At 38.7% G+C, this 16,298-nt stretch overlaps 1 protein-coding gene across 2 annotated transcripts in view; it reads right to left on the reverse strand.

Annotated features, from left to right (window-relative positions):
- Positions 1–16,298, reverse strand: part of LOC126060636 (olfactory receptor 150-like) — an 881,095-nt gene that overhangs the window by 438,442 nt on the left and 426,355 nt on the right. Inside the window, exon 1 of one of the 2 annotated variants that reach the window (XM_049856876.1) lies at positions 6,791–6,799. The exons of the other annotated variant lie outside the window; for it this stretch is intronic. The gene's annotated coding sequence lies outside the window, so the exon portion shown is untranslated. Of the gene's footprint in view, positions 1–6,790; positions 6,800–16,298 lie in introns of those variants that run through there. 2 annotated transcript variants of the gene reach the window in all.

Raw genomic sequence — 16,298 nt, forward strand, 5'->3', positions numbered from 1 at the left:
TTGACACTTAAACCCAGCCATCACAGATTTTGTATACCTCACTTGCATGAAACTCTGTAGGGACAGTTCTGCTCTGTCCTATAGGGTCGCTATGAGTTGGAATCAACTCGACGGCAATGGTCTGGTTTTTATTTGCATAGTCTGACTCAGTCAATGTGTGTGAGTCACAAAGACCATGGCTACAAGGGCCATATTAAGTAATACATTACACTGGAAATATATTTTTAAAAAATCTCTGAAACACATACAATTCTTACAGACAATTAATTTAACTTATCACCCTTTTTTTTTTTTTATCACCCTTTAGTGTGGAAAAAAAAATTCTCACTGGATGTCATTTGTTCAATATATGGAGTAATAAAATAAAAATTATACATAGTCCTTGTAAAACATGTCCAAGCAATATACATTTATGTGTATAATACAGATACATACACATTTATGTTACACATAAATATATACAAATATAAGGATCACAAACATGTATATATATATACATATACAGATGAACACACAAACACATTTTTTGTAGGATTAAAACATGAGATGTGGAGATAAGGACTAATTAGTGCGTAGATAGCCAAGTAAGAAGTTTCTTCCAGTTTCCAAAGAGGAAAATATCATCATCTCTCTCATTACAACCTGTGATTTCATGTGGGAGGTAAAGGGTGATATCACATTGGGGTATTAATGTTAACTATTTGCTAATGACAAAGCAAGCAATGCATGTCAGACCAGTCAGATGAATTTAAAAATACATTTTAACCAGGTGTAAATGCTCACGCTCGGTCAAAAAAGCCCCTGTAGCCCTGTGCTCTGCCTCTGGGTACAGCTTTATAAAGATGAACAATCAAAAGCATGATGTTATTTGGAGATGTCCGTGCTTGTCTCCTTAATGCAACTGTTTTGGAGGCTTGGAATCTCAGAAGCATTAAAACAAAAACACCAGGAGTTCTAATCTAGAAATGGTCCTGAAAGTAAAGTGAAATATCTGGTCTGTAAAAGTCTGAAGAAGCATTCCAGGGAAAGATGGGGAAATGCATCCCGGTGCTGCTACCATGGGCAAGAGAAGTTGTGGGAGTTCAGCAACTGGCAGGAGGAGCTGGCAGGACCTGGTGCCACGAAGAGCTTCTGAGAGTTCTCAGTAGAAAGGACTCCAAGGCAACTGTTTATTTTGTTATTGTTGTTTATTGCCTCTGAGGAGGACTAATAAGAGTTTTCTGGTTGCTGTTCTAAAAAGCACCAATGGGAGCTTATTTGGGAAAGGGGAAGACTGGGGAATTTATTGTTTGGAAGTCTTCCCAAACTATCGTCTGAGTCACGTTTTCTATTTTAAACTTCCTCTTTACTAGGTGTCTTAGCTATCTAGTCCTGCTACGGAAATACCACGAGTGGATGGCTTTAACGAGAGGAATTTATTCTCTCACAGTCTAGCAGGCTAGAAGTCCAAATTCAGGGTGTCAGCTTCAGGGGAAGGCTTTCTCTCTCTGTCAGCTCTGGAGGAAGGTCCTTGTCATCAACCTTCCCCTAGTTTAGGAGCTTCTCAGCACAAATACTCTGGGTCCAAAGATGTGCTCCCCTTCCTGTTATTCATGGTTGGTGGTGATGAATTCTCCATATCTCTCTGCTAGCTTCTCTATTTATATCTCAAAAGAGATCGACTCAAGACACAACCTAAGCTTGTACATTGAGTTCTGCCTCATTAATATAACTGCCTCTAATTCTGCTTCATTAACATCACAGAGGTAGGATTTATAGCTCATAGGAAAATCATATCAGATGACAAAACGGTGAACAATCACACAATACTGGGAACCATGACCTAGCTAAGTTGACACATCTTTTTGGGGGGCACAGTTCAATCCATAACCCTAGGTAAGGAGGGAGATTCTCAAATTTTATTTCAGGGCCAGGGAATTATTGTCTATGAAATAATTCTGTCCCCCCGTTTTTTTCTTTTTTCAGAATAAATACTGAGTCTTTGGGGAGGAGGGGTACATGTAATTAGTCAAAAATAATTTTCCAGTTTTTAAATTTGCATGTGAATAAGTGATCTGTATGATTTCAGTGCATGGTCAAAAACATCACTTCTACATCTGTGATTCCATAATGTGAGTGAAAACAAAAATCTTTTAGATATGGGGAAAATGAATATAGGATTCTCAAGGAAAGGAGGTAGTAGCACAATACTAAAACTGTGAAGAAAAGAATGTAGCATAAAGAAATAAGTAATAATACACTTAATATATTTGGCTATAATTAATCTATCAGTGTCTTGCACTACAGAGTTGTCATCTTGTGGGCAGGAATTATGTGTTATCAACCATCACCAGTGAAAAAGAGGAAGACCCCCAACAAGATGGATTGAAAGAGTGGCTACAACAATGGACTCAAGCATAACAACGATTGGTAGGATGCCACAGGACCAGACAGTGTTTAATTCTGTTGTACATAGGGCCTCCATGAATCAGAACCAACTTGACAGCACCCAACAACAACAACAAAACCCATCATCTGCCTCCGCATTCCTTAATACACTTCTCTGCACTTAGTAACTAGAAGGGATTGAATTTTGTAGATTTCAGGTGGTTAAAAATTATTTATTTTAGAGATCATTTTTTTTCGAAAGAGATTCAATACACAAAAGTATGTTAAGATCAGAGATCACAGACCAAAAGGATCATTCTATGAATTCTGATAGATCTTATCTAACAAAGTTCCAAATGACATTTATATAATTTATAATCTCCGCACATGAAGGTCTTTGAAATTTAAAAAAAAAAAATGATAGGAGGTAATATGGATTACTACAGGTGACCTCTGGGACTTCCTAGAATTGACACGGCCCTCCATGTGACTGTCCTCCACGTGGCACTATGAATCCAGTCTTGTCCTTGGGATCTTTTTCCAAATATTAGAGTGTTGGAAATAATCTCACTACTTGCGTATATATGTTGCTATCTCTGGACTCCTTCTTTACTGGATCTTCTCCAAGAATTATAAATCTTTGTTAATGCAAAATAGTCTTTTCTCAATGATTTTTTTAGAGCACTTTTGACATCCTTATTCCTCAGGCTGTAGATCAGGGAGTTCAGCATGATAATGGTGTAAAGCACAGAAGACAATTTGCCTTGGTCCATGGAGCTGACACTTGATGGCTGAAGGTACGTGAAGGCTGCAGACCCATAGAAGATTGTGACAGCTGAGATGTGGGAGCTGCATGTGCTGAAGGCTTTGGACCTGCCTTCAGTGGAGTGGATTTGCAGGATGCTGGCAATGATGGAGACATAGAGCCAAGGATGACCAAGGTTGGTGCAAGAATATTAAATGCACTGAGACACAAAAGCACCACTTCATTGATGTAAGTGCTGGAGCAGGAAAGCTCCATTAGTGGAAAAAGATCACAAAAGTAAAGGTTGATTATTTTAGCCTTGCAGAAAACCACTCTTAGCATATAACCTGTGTGAACTGTGACACCAATCACGCCCATCATATATACTTCAACTACCAACCAGGAGCAGACCCGACAAGACATGGTGACATTGTAAAGCAATGGATTACAGACAGCAACATAGCAATCGTATGCCATCACAGCCAACATATGACATTCTGATATAATAAAAAAAAATGAAGAAGTAGAGCTGAGTCATGCATTCGGGGTAGGAGATGGTGTTCTTCTCTGTCACAAAGTTCACCAGCATTTTGGGGGTAATGACAGTGGAATAGCAGAGATAATGAAGGACAAACTGCTGAGGAAATAGTACATGGGGATATGCAGGTGAGAACTGAGCCCAATCAGTGTGATCATGCCCAGATTCCCCACCACTGTGATAATATAGACTCCTAGGAAGAAAAGAAAGAGGGGCAGCTGGAGTTCTGACTTTTCTGTTAGCCCAGCAAGGATGAACTCAGTCACTGTGGAGTGATTTCCAGCTGCCATTTCCCTATGGGAATTCTATAGAGGAAGAGAAGAAGAAATTAGAGGTAGGTGTAAATTTATGCAGTGTAAACCAGGTACAAGTCTTGCCATTCAGGTACCTCCAGCTCTTTCCCCCGTCCCTGTTGTATGTTAAAAGTTAAAGATTCTGGGATCTCAGAATTATGGGTCTTGCAAATACACATCAGATGGAATTGTACATATTTTTTTGTGTCTGCGCTCTAACAGTGAGTCTTAGTATTAACCAGCGTCTGAACATCCAAAGAACTATTCTGATAACTTAGAATAATGAGTGTTCTGAGACTCAGTGGTGCAATGGTGAAGCACTCAGCTGCTAACTAGAAGGTTCAAACTCATCGAAGTGGCTCTGTGGAAGAAAGATCTACCAATCTGCTTCTGTAAAGATTACAGCCTAGAAAACCCTACAGGGTAGTTCTACTCTGTCATGCAGCATCAATATGAGTTGAAAACTGACTCAATGGCACCTAACTGAAATGACAACAACAAAGTACCTTGCATGTCTTATTTGCAATCCTCTCAATTCTTCTGTAAAACATATACTACCAGTATACTGGTTGCCATTAAGCTGATTCGGACTCATGGCAACCCCACGTGTGTCAGAGTAGAACTGTTCTCCACAAAATTTTCAGTGGTTGATTTTTGGACATAGATGAGCAGGACTTTCTTTTAAGGCACGTTTACTGTCTAGGAATCCCACAACAATTATTAGTATAATTATTTTATATATTAGGTAACTAAGTCTCATTGTGGTTAAAAATTTGCAGGTAGTTAGGCGTGTTACAACAAATGATCATATATGACAGAAGGCCTGTCTGTCTCTACGTGGCTCCTTCTCCACTTCATCTTCTGTTTCTTCTTTTAGCTACTCATGTCTGCCATCTTGTTTTTATCTCTTTGTCATATCAGAGAAACCATTCAATGCAATTTATGTGAGGAATGTATTAATGTAAACTACAAAAATAATATACTGACCACAGATGTAGGCTGGTTTCCCCTTAGAGAGTACCTTGATTCCTGGCAACAGTTCAAAAGTACTGAAACAGTGGCTCTGGAAAGTAACTAACTGAATGGTTAACATTAAGTGTAACACTCAAATTGAGCTCCACATCCAGGAAGGAAGTGAGTTTTCTAATGAGGAGAAGGTAAAACCCATTCTTTCTCAAAACACCATGTGCTACATGTTCTTGTATAACCTGACGTGTTCCATGACCCTTGGGGCTTTTGTTCTGGAGGACCGTGGAAACAGAATGGAAATTTTACTTGGTATTTAGAGCATGCTGTCTTTGCATGTTTTAGGCATGTCGTTTTGGTGCATGTTGCACTCACCTTCAAATCGGATCTTTTATCACTCACCCAATGGCATTAAAGACCAAAGCAGAAAGAATGTGTGTATCTCCAAGACATGAGTTTTGAAGGAAGTTGATGAGTCCTGGCATGGGATATCGTGATGACTGTTCTTTGTTCAAAAGAGAGAGATCCAAAATATATCATTAAAGATTGCTGGTGTATCAAAAACAAGGAAAAGGATGTTGAAAGAAGAATGAAAGTGAGGGTGGTATTACTATTTATTTAGTACTTATCATGTGATTAAGGAGTCCTGGTGGTGCAGTGCTTAAGAAATGAGCTGATGACCCAAAGGTTGGCAGTTTCAACCCATCAGTTGCAGGTGTTCCAGTCTGCATCAGTAAAGATTTACAGCCTTGGGAACCCTATAGTGCAGTTTAACTTTGTCCTGTAGGTTTGCTATGAGTCGAAATAGACTGGAAGGATGGCAATGGTTTCCTTTTTTTTTTTTTTTAACCATGTGATTAAAACTGTCCATGCACTTCATAAATACTATTTGATATATTTTCCTCAGCAACCCTATGTGATATGAACTTATTATTCCCATTTTATAGTTTAAAAAAATGAAATTGGAAAGACTTAAGTTACTTGTTCGTGTTGTGCCTGGATGTTCAATATAGATGTGGATGATGGTTTCCTAATAGTACAGATAAATCTGACATACATATGGGAAATAAAAGTTATAATAAAAGACTTGAACTAATACTGATGTCTTCCAGAAATACCGTTCTGCTAAAAACAATGTGGAAAATGCATGCTAGATTCAAAGAATGTCATAGCTGGAAAAAATTGTGGTAGCAATTATTAACACTTTAGTGTGATTCCATGTAGATCAGCATCTAGATTAGATTCCACAGTGCTGCACCCTGCACCTGTCATTTATCCATGCTCAGGTTGCTCTATAAATACTGGATGGATAAAGGGATGTAACTAAGTTCGAAACTTGAAAGAAATGAAAAAGCCATTATCTTTCCCAAATTGTCAATTTCATCTAAAATTCTCCAATTATAAGAGCAAGCTGTCATTCTGCCACTAAAGTGTTTCCTGAACATATCTGTGCTTACACTGCGCAAGTGATACCTGAAAACAAATAAATATAAAGCCAAAATTTCACCTTCTGTGGAGTCCTTTGCTTTCATGTTCCAAGATGTTTCAAGTAAAATACTAATGCCACAGGTTATTACTATCCCAGTCTTTGGTATTGACAATTTTCACATGCTTTCTACTTTGTGGATTATTGTTAAAATTAAAGTCCTCTAAATTTTTAAGTAATTATATTTTGAAAAATTTTTGTTTGTTAATAGGAAAATAGTTTTCTTTTGTTGTTGAAGCTTCTTATCCATAGGAGTAGAGTTTACCCATGATTGTGAAGGAATCTTTCTAGAGCGAGGGCCTGTTAGTCTCTAAATACCATCAGGACACTGCAAAATTAAGATTTTAAAAGTGATTTTATAGAGTTTAGTAATAGTACTAGGAAAAACTGTTTACCTTCTCAGGTACACAATTATTTGACTTGTTTAGAAAAATAAAGTGATATTTTCAACCATGAAAAATGTTGCTTAGCTTATTAGATGTGCTTCTGAAAACACTAAAAAAATCATGGTAATTCTTCCATTAAAATGTCTTATGGATTGGTAAATACTACAGTTTTAGCCTTTTATGGAGTTGTATCAGTGCAGAACTTCTGCTTAGTACAATGAAGGCATTGACATGAGGAAAATGTTATTATTTATACTTCTTAAGCTGTCCTTAGATACCTTAGACCTTAAACAGTGTAATAAATCTGACAACAGACAATAAGATTTTGGGGGCAGAAAACATAAAATGCTTTAAGGATTACAAAATTCTGAAAGGCATTTCAGCTTAAAAAATTGTCAAAAGTATGCTTAGTGTAAAAAACAAAAACAAGAGGGTGGGGCCAAGATGGCAGACTAGGTAGATGCTACCTTGGATCCCTCTTGCAAAAAAGACTTGGAAAAACAAGTGAATTGATCACATACATGACAATCTATGAACCCTAACCATCAAACACAGATCTAAAGAGTTGACCTGAGTGACAGGTGAACGAAAAGCTGTGCCCTGAACCAGCAACCACTTCTGGATCCCATGACGCATTCCACAGCCTTGAGCCCTTGTGGTTCCCTGGTGCTGAGTGGCAGGGCTGATAGCGGCTTGCTGAGGCGGGGCAGGCACAGGATGCAGCCCTAACCCCTAGCCCCCTGGGGTGACCTCCGTAGAGACCAAGCCAGCGCAAGCAGCCTGCACACTGACGTGGCTAACGAGAGAATGAGCAACCACGGGGAAGCAGCGACTGTTTTCGGAGCCTGAAGCCAGCATCCCAGTCAGAAAACCTTGGCGCCAGGCTTTGGACGAGGCACAGTGAACCTGAGCATGGCATCCTGAGATGGTACAAACACGAGATGCAGCCCTAGCCCCCAAAAGTGAACTCGGGGGGAAGCCCAGCCAGTGCACGCAGGCAGCGCAGCAACACAGCTGACAGGAAGAGAAGTCACCGGAAGGCAGTAACTGGTTTTGGAGCCTGGACTGTGGCGTCCCAGCTGGGGAACCTTGGCTCTGGGCTTTGGACTGGGAGTGGAGGAACTGACCACTGCTTCTGAGACAGCACATGCACAGAACAGGGGCCTGACCCTCGGGGGCAATCTCCACCCAGCCAATGCACACAGGCTATAGGCCCCTTGGGAATCTCAGATAAAACAGTCCTCACAAACAAGATAAGTAACTTTGTCTATATTCCTGGGTACTACTCTCTCCTATCTATCTGATCCCTCCCCTCCCCTTCCCAGGCAGCTTCATTAACATTGGAATTTCCTAGGCCACAGAGTGAAGTTTTGTTTGTTTGTTTTGTCTTTTCCTAAGCCATTCTCCTGTCCTGATAGAAGCAGCTACTAAAAACCCAGGGACCAAATACCCTTCCCTGATGTCCCAAAATTGGACAAAAAAATACAGAGCCAGCTCCAGCCAAGCATATGAGATCCACAGTCTTGGGCTTTCATCCCTACAGGGAACAAGGTGGCTTTTATAATGCAAAGGCAATTCTGATACTGATCTGACTGTAATTGTTTTAGCAGATTACTGGAAAGACATGTTTCCCAGGTCTGATATCTCTGCATATTCAACAGAGCCCTCACTGACCCACAATGGGGAACTGAGGGCTGAAGCTCCACCCAAACCACCTAACCTCCTGCCATAGGTGTCTGAGGATAGTGACACCTACCAATCTGTAGAGGTACATGCATTGGGTGCCTACAGGGCCCACCCACCAAAGTGCTTTAGGAGTAGAGACACATCTACCTCACTGGCACTTGGGGGAAGCCTGTCAGCATCCTGCCCCCCCGGAATGTGACCTGCTGCTACTAGAATCTGATGCACAACTCTCACCACTACTCCTCTAAGTGAATGGGTGACAGTCCACCCCACACACTTGGTGACCCAAAATAGGATTCTACTCAAGAATAATGAATGGACACTTAGGCTTATATTTCTGGTACCAGTCCAAACCAGCTGGTAATAGCACATAAGTGATTCAAGGGCTACAACAATCAAGACAGCACAATCTAGTAGCCCATCTACATATCCTGAAAGAAAACAAAACAAGATAAGACTCAGTGAGCAAATATAAGACAATTCATTAGAATACCTTATAGATGGCTCAGAGACAGCAGTCGATATCAAACCACATAAAGAAGCAGATCATGATTGCTTCTACAACTGCCCAAATTAAAGAATCAAAATCTTTCCCAAATGAAGATACGATCCTGAAACTGCCAGATGCAGAATATAAAAAACTAATTTACAATATGCTTCAAGACATCAGGGATACCCTCCAGAATGAAATAAGGCAATCTACAGAAAACCCAAGGAACACACTGATAAAGCAGTTGAAAAACTCAAAAAGATTATTCAAGAACATAGTGGAAAAATTAATAAGCTGCAAGAATCCATAGAGAGACAGCATTCAGAAATCCAAAAGGTTAACAGTAAAATTACAGAATTGGACAACTCATTAGGAAGTCAGAGGAGCAGAATCGAGCAATTGGAACGGAGAGTGGGGGAGGTGGAGGATAAGGCGATTGACACAAATATAGTTGAAGAAAAATCCGATAAAAGAATTAAAAGAAAAATGAAGAAACCCTAAGAATCATGTGGGACTCTATCAAGAAGAATAACTTGCATGTGATTGGAGTTCCAGAACCGGGAGGGATAACAGAACATAGAGAGAGAATAGTTGAAGATCTGTTGGCAGAAAATTTCCCTGACATCATGAAAGCTGAAAGGATATCTATCCAAAATGCTCATCGAACCCTGTATAAGATTGATCCCAAAAGAAAATCACCAAGACATATTATCATCAAACTTGCCAAAACCAAAGATAAAGAGAAAATTTTAAAAGCAGCCAGGGATAAAAGAAAGGTCTCCTATAAAGGAGAATCAATAAGTTCAGACTACTCAGCAGAAACCATGGAGCCAAGAAGGTAACGGGATAACACATATAGAGCACTAAACGAGAAAAACTGCCAGCCAAGGATCATTTATCCAGCAAAACTCTCTAAAATATGAAAGCATAATTAAAACATTTACAGATAAACACAAGCTTAGAGAATTTTCAAAAACCAAACCAAAGCTATAAGAAATACTGAAGGAAATTGGTCAGAAAATCAATAACATCAGAGAACAACACAACACAAGGTCACAGAACAAAACATCCTGATATCAACACAAACAGGGAAATCACAAAAACAAATTAAGATTGATTTTAAAAAGAAAAAAAATGCTCAAAACAGGGAATCATTGAAGTCATTATGTAAAAGATCACAATAATCAAAAAGAGGGACTAAATACAGGAGGCACAGAACTGCCATATGGAGAGGAGAACAAGGCGATATAGGACAATACAAGTTCGGTTTTTACTTAGAAAAATAGGAGTAAATTTTAAGGTAACCACAAACAAGTCTAACAATTCCATAACTCAAGCTAAAAACCGAGAAACACATAATGACTCAGCAAACATAAATTCGACTACTATGAAAATGAGGAACACACAATTTACAAAGAAAAATGTCTCAGCACAAAAAAGTAAGTGGAAAAATGAAATCGTCAACAACACACACAAAAAGGCATCAAAATGACAGCACTAAACACATACTTATCTATAATTACACTGAATATAAATGCACTAAATGCACCAATAAAGAGACAGAGAGTCTCAGACTGGATAAAGAAACATCATCCATCTATAGGCTGCCTGCAAGAGACACACCCTAGACTTAGAGACACAAACTAAAACTCAAAGGATGGAAAAAAATATGAAGCAAACAACAATCAAAAAAGAGCCAGGGCAGCAATATTAATTTCTGACAAAATAGACTTCAAAGTTAAATCCACCACAAAGAATAAAGAAGGATACTACATAATGATTAAAGGGACAATTGATCAGGAAGATATAACCATAATAAATATTTATGCACCCAATGACAGGGCTGCAAGATACATAAAACAAACTTGAACAGAACTGAAAAGTGAGATAGACACCTCCACAATTGTAGTAGGAGACTTCAACACACCACTTTCGGAGAAAGACAGGACTTCCAGTAAGAAGCTCAATAGAGAAACGGAAGACCTAATTGCTACAATCAACCAACTTGACCTCATAGACCTATACAGAACACTCCACCCAACAGCTGCAAAATATACTGTTTTTTCTAGCGCACATGGAACATTTTCTAGAATAGACGACATATTAGATCATAAAACAAACCTTTGCAGAATCCAAAACATTGAAATATTACAAAGCATCTTCTCAGACCATAAGGCCATAAAAGTGGAAATCAATAACAGAAAAATCAGGGAAGAGAAATCAAATACTTGGAAACAGAACCACACCCTGCTCATAAAAGACTGGGTTATAGAAGACATTAAGGAGGGAATAAAGAAATTCATAGAATGCAACGAGAATGAAAACACTTCCTATCAAAACCTCTGGGACACCATAAAAGCAGTGCTCAGAGGCCAATTTATATAGATAAATGCACACATACATAAAGAGGAAAGAGACAAAATCAGAGAACTGTCCCTACAACTTGAACAAATAGAAAGTGAGCAACAAAAGAATCCATCAGACACCAGAAGAAAACAAATAATAAAAATTAGAGCTGAACTAAATGCAATAGAGAATAGAAGAACAATTGAAAAAATTAACAAAGCCAAAAGCTGGTTCTCTGAAAAAAATTAACAAAATTGATAAACCATTGGCCAGAATGAATAAAGAAATACAGGAAAGGAAACAAATAACCCGAATAAGAACCGAGATGGGCCATATCGCAATGGACCGAAATGAAATTAAAACAATCATATCAGATAATTATGAAAAGTTGTACTCTAACAAATTTGCAAACCTAGAAGAAACGGATGAATTCCTGGAAAAACACTACCTACCTAAAATAACACAATCGGAAGTAGAAGAGCTAAATAGACCCATAACAAAAAAACAGAATGAAAAGGTAATCAAAAAACTCCCAACAAAAAAAAGCCCTGGCCTGGATGGCTTCACTGCAGAGTTCTACCAAACTTTCAGAGAAGAGTTAACACCACTACTACTAAAGGTATTTCAAAGCATAGAAAATGAAGGAATACTTCCTAACTCATTCTATGAAGTCACCATACCCTGATACCAAAACGAGGTAAGACACCACAAAAAAAAAAAAAATTACAGACCTATATCCCTCATGAACATAGATGTAAAAATCCTCAACAAAATTCTAGCCAGTAGAATTCAACAACATATCCAAAAAATAGTCCACCACGACCAAGTGGGATTTATAAAAGGTATTTTCTTTTATGCAAGGTTGGTTTAATATTAGAAAAACCATTAATGTAACCCACCATTTAAATAAAACAAAAGACAAAAACCACATGATGTTATCAATTGATGCAGAAAAGGCATTTGACAAAGTCCAACACCCATTTATGATAAAAACTCAGCAAAATAGGAATTGAAGAAAAATTCCTCAACATAATAAAGGGCATCTACACAAAGCCAACAGCCAACATCATTCTAAATGGAGAGAGCCTGAAAGCAGTTCCCTCGACAACGAGAACCAGACAAGGATGCCCTTTATCACCGCTCTTATTCAACATTGTGCTAGAGGTCCTAGCAAGAGCAATTAGGCTAGACAAAGAAATAAAGGGCATCTGGATTGGCAAGAAAGAAGTAAAATTCTCTATTTGCAGATGACATGATCTTATACACAGAAAACCCTAAGGAATCCCCCCGAAAACTACTGAAACTAATAGAAGAGTTCGGCAGAGTTTCAGGTTACAAGATAAACATACAAAAATCTCTTGGATTCCTCTACATCAACAAAAAGAACATCAAAGAAAAAATCACCTAATCAATACCATTCACAGTAGCCCCCAAGAAGATAAAATACTTAGGAATAAATCTTACCAAAGATGTAAAACACCTATACATAGAAAACTACGACGTACTAGTGCAAGAAACTAAAAGGGACCTACATAAGTGGAAAAACATACCTTGCTCATGGATAGGAAGACTTAACATAGTAAAAATGTCTGTTCTACCAAAAGCCATCTATATGTACAATGCACTTCCGATCCAAATTCCAATGACATTTTTTAAAGTGATTGAGAAACAAATCGCCAACTTCATATGGAAGGGAAAGAAGCCCTGGATAAGTAAAACATTACTGAAAAAGAAGAAGAAAGTGGGAGGCCTCACTCTACCTGATTTTAGAACCTATTATACCACCACAGTAGTCAAAACAGCCCGGTACTGGTACAACAACGGCACATAGACCAATGGAACAGAATTGAGAACCCAGATATAAATCCATCTGCATATGAGCAGCTGATATTTGACAAAGGCCCAGTGTCAGTTAATTGGGGAAAAGATAGTCTTTTTAACAAATGGTGCTGGCATAACTGGATATCCATTTGCAAAAACATGAAACAGGACCCATACCTCACACCATGCACAAAAACTAACTCCAAGTGGATCAAAGACCTAAACATAAAGGCCAAAACGATAAAGATCATGGAAGAAAAAATAGGGACGTTAGGAGCCCTAATACAAGGCATAAACAGAATACAAAACATTACCAAAAATGACAAAGAGAAACCAGATAACTGGGAGCTCCTAAAAATCAAACACCTATGCTCATCTTAAAGACTTCACCAATAGAGTAAAAAGACCACCTACAAATCGGGAAAAAAATTTCAGCTATGACATCTCTGACCAGTGCCTGATCTCTAAAATCCGTATGATTCTGTTAAAACTCAACCACAAAAAGACAAACAACCCAATCAAGAAGTGGGCAAAGGATATGAACAGGCACTTCACTAAAGAAGATATTCAGACAGATAAGTTTTTTTAAGAGACACATGAGAAAATGCTCTCGATCATTAGCCATCAGAGAAATGCAAATTAAAACTATGATGAGATTCCATCTCACTCCAACAAGGCTGGCATTAATCCAAAAAACACAAAATAATAAATGTTGGAGAGGCTGTGGAGAGATTGGAACTCTTATACACTGCTGGTGGGAATGTAAAATGGTACAACCACTTTGGAAATCTCTCTGGCATTTTCTTGAAAACTTAGAAATAGAACTACCATACAACCCAGAAATCCCACTCCTCGGAACATACCCTAGAGAAATAAGAGCCTTCACACGAACATATATGTGCATACCCAAGTTTATTGCAGCACTGTTTACAATAGCAAAAAGCTGGAAGCAACCAAGGTGTTCATCAACAGATGAATGGTTAAATAAATTATGGTATATTCACACAATGGAATATTACACATCGATAAAGAACAGTGACGAATCTGTGAAACATTTCATAACGTGGAGAAAACTGGAAGGCATTATGCAGAGTGAAAATAGTCAGATGCAAAAGGACAAATAATGAATAATACCACTATTATAAGTTCTTGAGAAATAGTATAAACTGAGAAGAACACATTCTTTTGTGGTTACAAAATGGGGGAGGGAGGGAGGGTGGGAGAGGGTTATTTACTGATTAGTTAGTAGATAAGAACTTCTTTAGGTGAAGGGAAGGACAATACTCAATACAGGGAAGGTCAGCTCAACTGGACTGGACCAAAAGCAAAGAAGTTTCCTGGATAAACTGAATGCTTCAAAGGTCAGTGGAGCAAGGCCAGGGGATTGAGGACTATGGCTTAAGGGGACTTCTAAGTCAATTGGCATAATGAATTCTATTATGAAAACATTCTGTATCCTTCTTTGAACTGAGGCGTCTGGGGTCTTAAATGCTAACAAGCGGCCATCTAAGATGCATCAATTTGTCTCAACCCACCTGGATCAAAGGAGAATTAAGAATACCAAGGTCACACGATAACTATGAGCCCGAGACAGAAAGGGCCACATGAACTAGAGACTTACATCATCCTGAGACCAGAAGAACTAGTTGGTGCCCAGCCACAACCGATGACTGCCCTGACAGGGAGCACAACAGGGGACCCCTGAGGGAGCAGGAGAACAGTGGGATAAAGACCCCAAATTCTCATAAAAAGACCAGACTTAATGGTCTGACTGAGACTGGAAGAATCCCGGCAGTCATGGTCCTGAAACCTTCTGTTGGCGTAGGACAGGAACCATTCCCGAAGACTACTCATCAGACATGGAAGGGACTGGGCAATGGGTTAGAGAGAGAGATTGATGAAGAGTGAGCTACTTGTATCAGGTAGACACCTGAGACTGTGTTGGCATCTCCTATCTGGAGGGGAGATGGGAGGGTAGAGAGGGTTAGAGACTGGCAAAATGGACACAAAAGGAGAGACTGGAAGCGGGAGTGGGCTGACTCATTAGGGGAAGAGTAAATGGGAGTATGATGTAGTAAGGTGTATATAAGCTTATATGTGACAGACTGACTTGATTTGTAAACTTTCACTTAAAGCTCAATAAAAATTATTTAAAAAAAACAAAACCATTGCAGTTGAGTTTCTTCTGACTCATAGTGACCCTATAGGATAGAGTAGAACTGCCTCCAGAGGTTTCCAAGGAGCAGCTGGTAGATTTGAGCTGCTGACCTTTTGGTTAACAGCCATAACACTTAAACAGTGTGCCACCAGGTTTCCATGCTTATAATAGTGGCAATGAAGTATAGTAGATAAGCATTTAAAAGAAAATTAATAAGTTAATTTAATTTCAACTCATATACATGAGAGAGTGCAGTTACAACATAACATACAAACATTCCAGGCAATATTAAAGATAGTGTTCTTTTTCTTTACTCTAGATCCTGTAGTACAACTAGAGTTCTTGTGTTGTATATTAAACATCTAGCATATAAAAATGATCTAAAGTTAAAATAATGTCTTTTCTTGTTTTTTTCCCCACAAAGCAAGCCTTGAATTAAATTGCTTGAAAACACATTTTTTACAACTTAATAAATTAATTTTTAGATACTTCTGACTTCCATTTGTTTCAAAAATATTTTAAAAACTTCTAATAGCTAAGAGGGCGCCCTGGTGGTGTGGTGATTAAGAGCTGTGGCTGCTTATCCAAAGGTCAGCAGTTCAAATGGACCTGCTGCTCCTTGAAAATCCTATGGGGCAGTTCTACTCTGTCCGATAGGGTGCTATGAGTTGGAATCGAATGCATGGCAACCGGGTGATAGCTGAGAAATGCGAAGTTCCAAAATCAAGGAAAAACAAGTTTAAAAGTTAGGAAGAATACTTGCCTAAGATGTTTGAGAGGAGCAGAGCTTAAATTTCAAACAAAAAATGTGTGTATAATATAAAACAAGAAAAACCAAACCCACTGCTGTTGAGTCGATCCTGACTCATACCAGCAAAACAAAAAAGTCACTGTCTAGTCCAGCCTGACTTATGGCAAGTCCATGCGTGTCAGAGTAGAACAGTGCACCACAGGGTTTTCAGTGGCTTCTTTTGGGGGAAGTAGATCACCAGTCCTTTCTTCTGAGGCACCTGGGT

This window comes from Elephas maximus, chromosome 17, assembly GCF_024166365.1.
Source record: "Elephas maximus indicus isolate mEleMax1 chromosome 17, mEleMax1 primary haplotype, whole genome shotgun sequence".
Lineage (NCBI taxonomy): Eukaryota > Metazoa > Chordata > Mammalia > Proboscidea > Elephantidae > Elephas > Elephas maximus.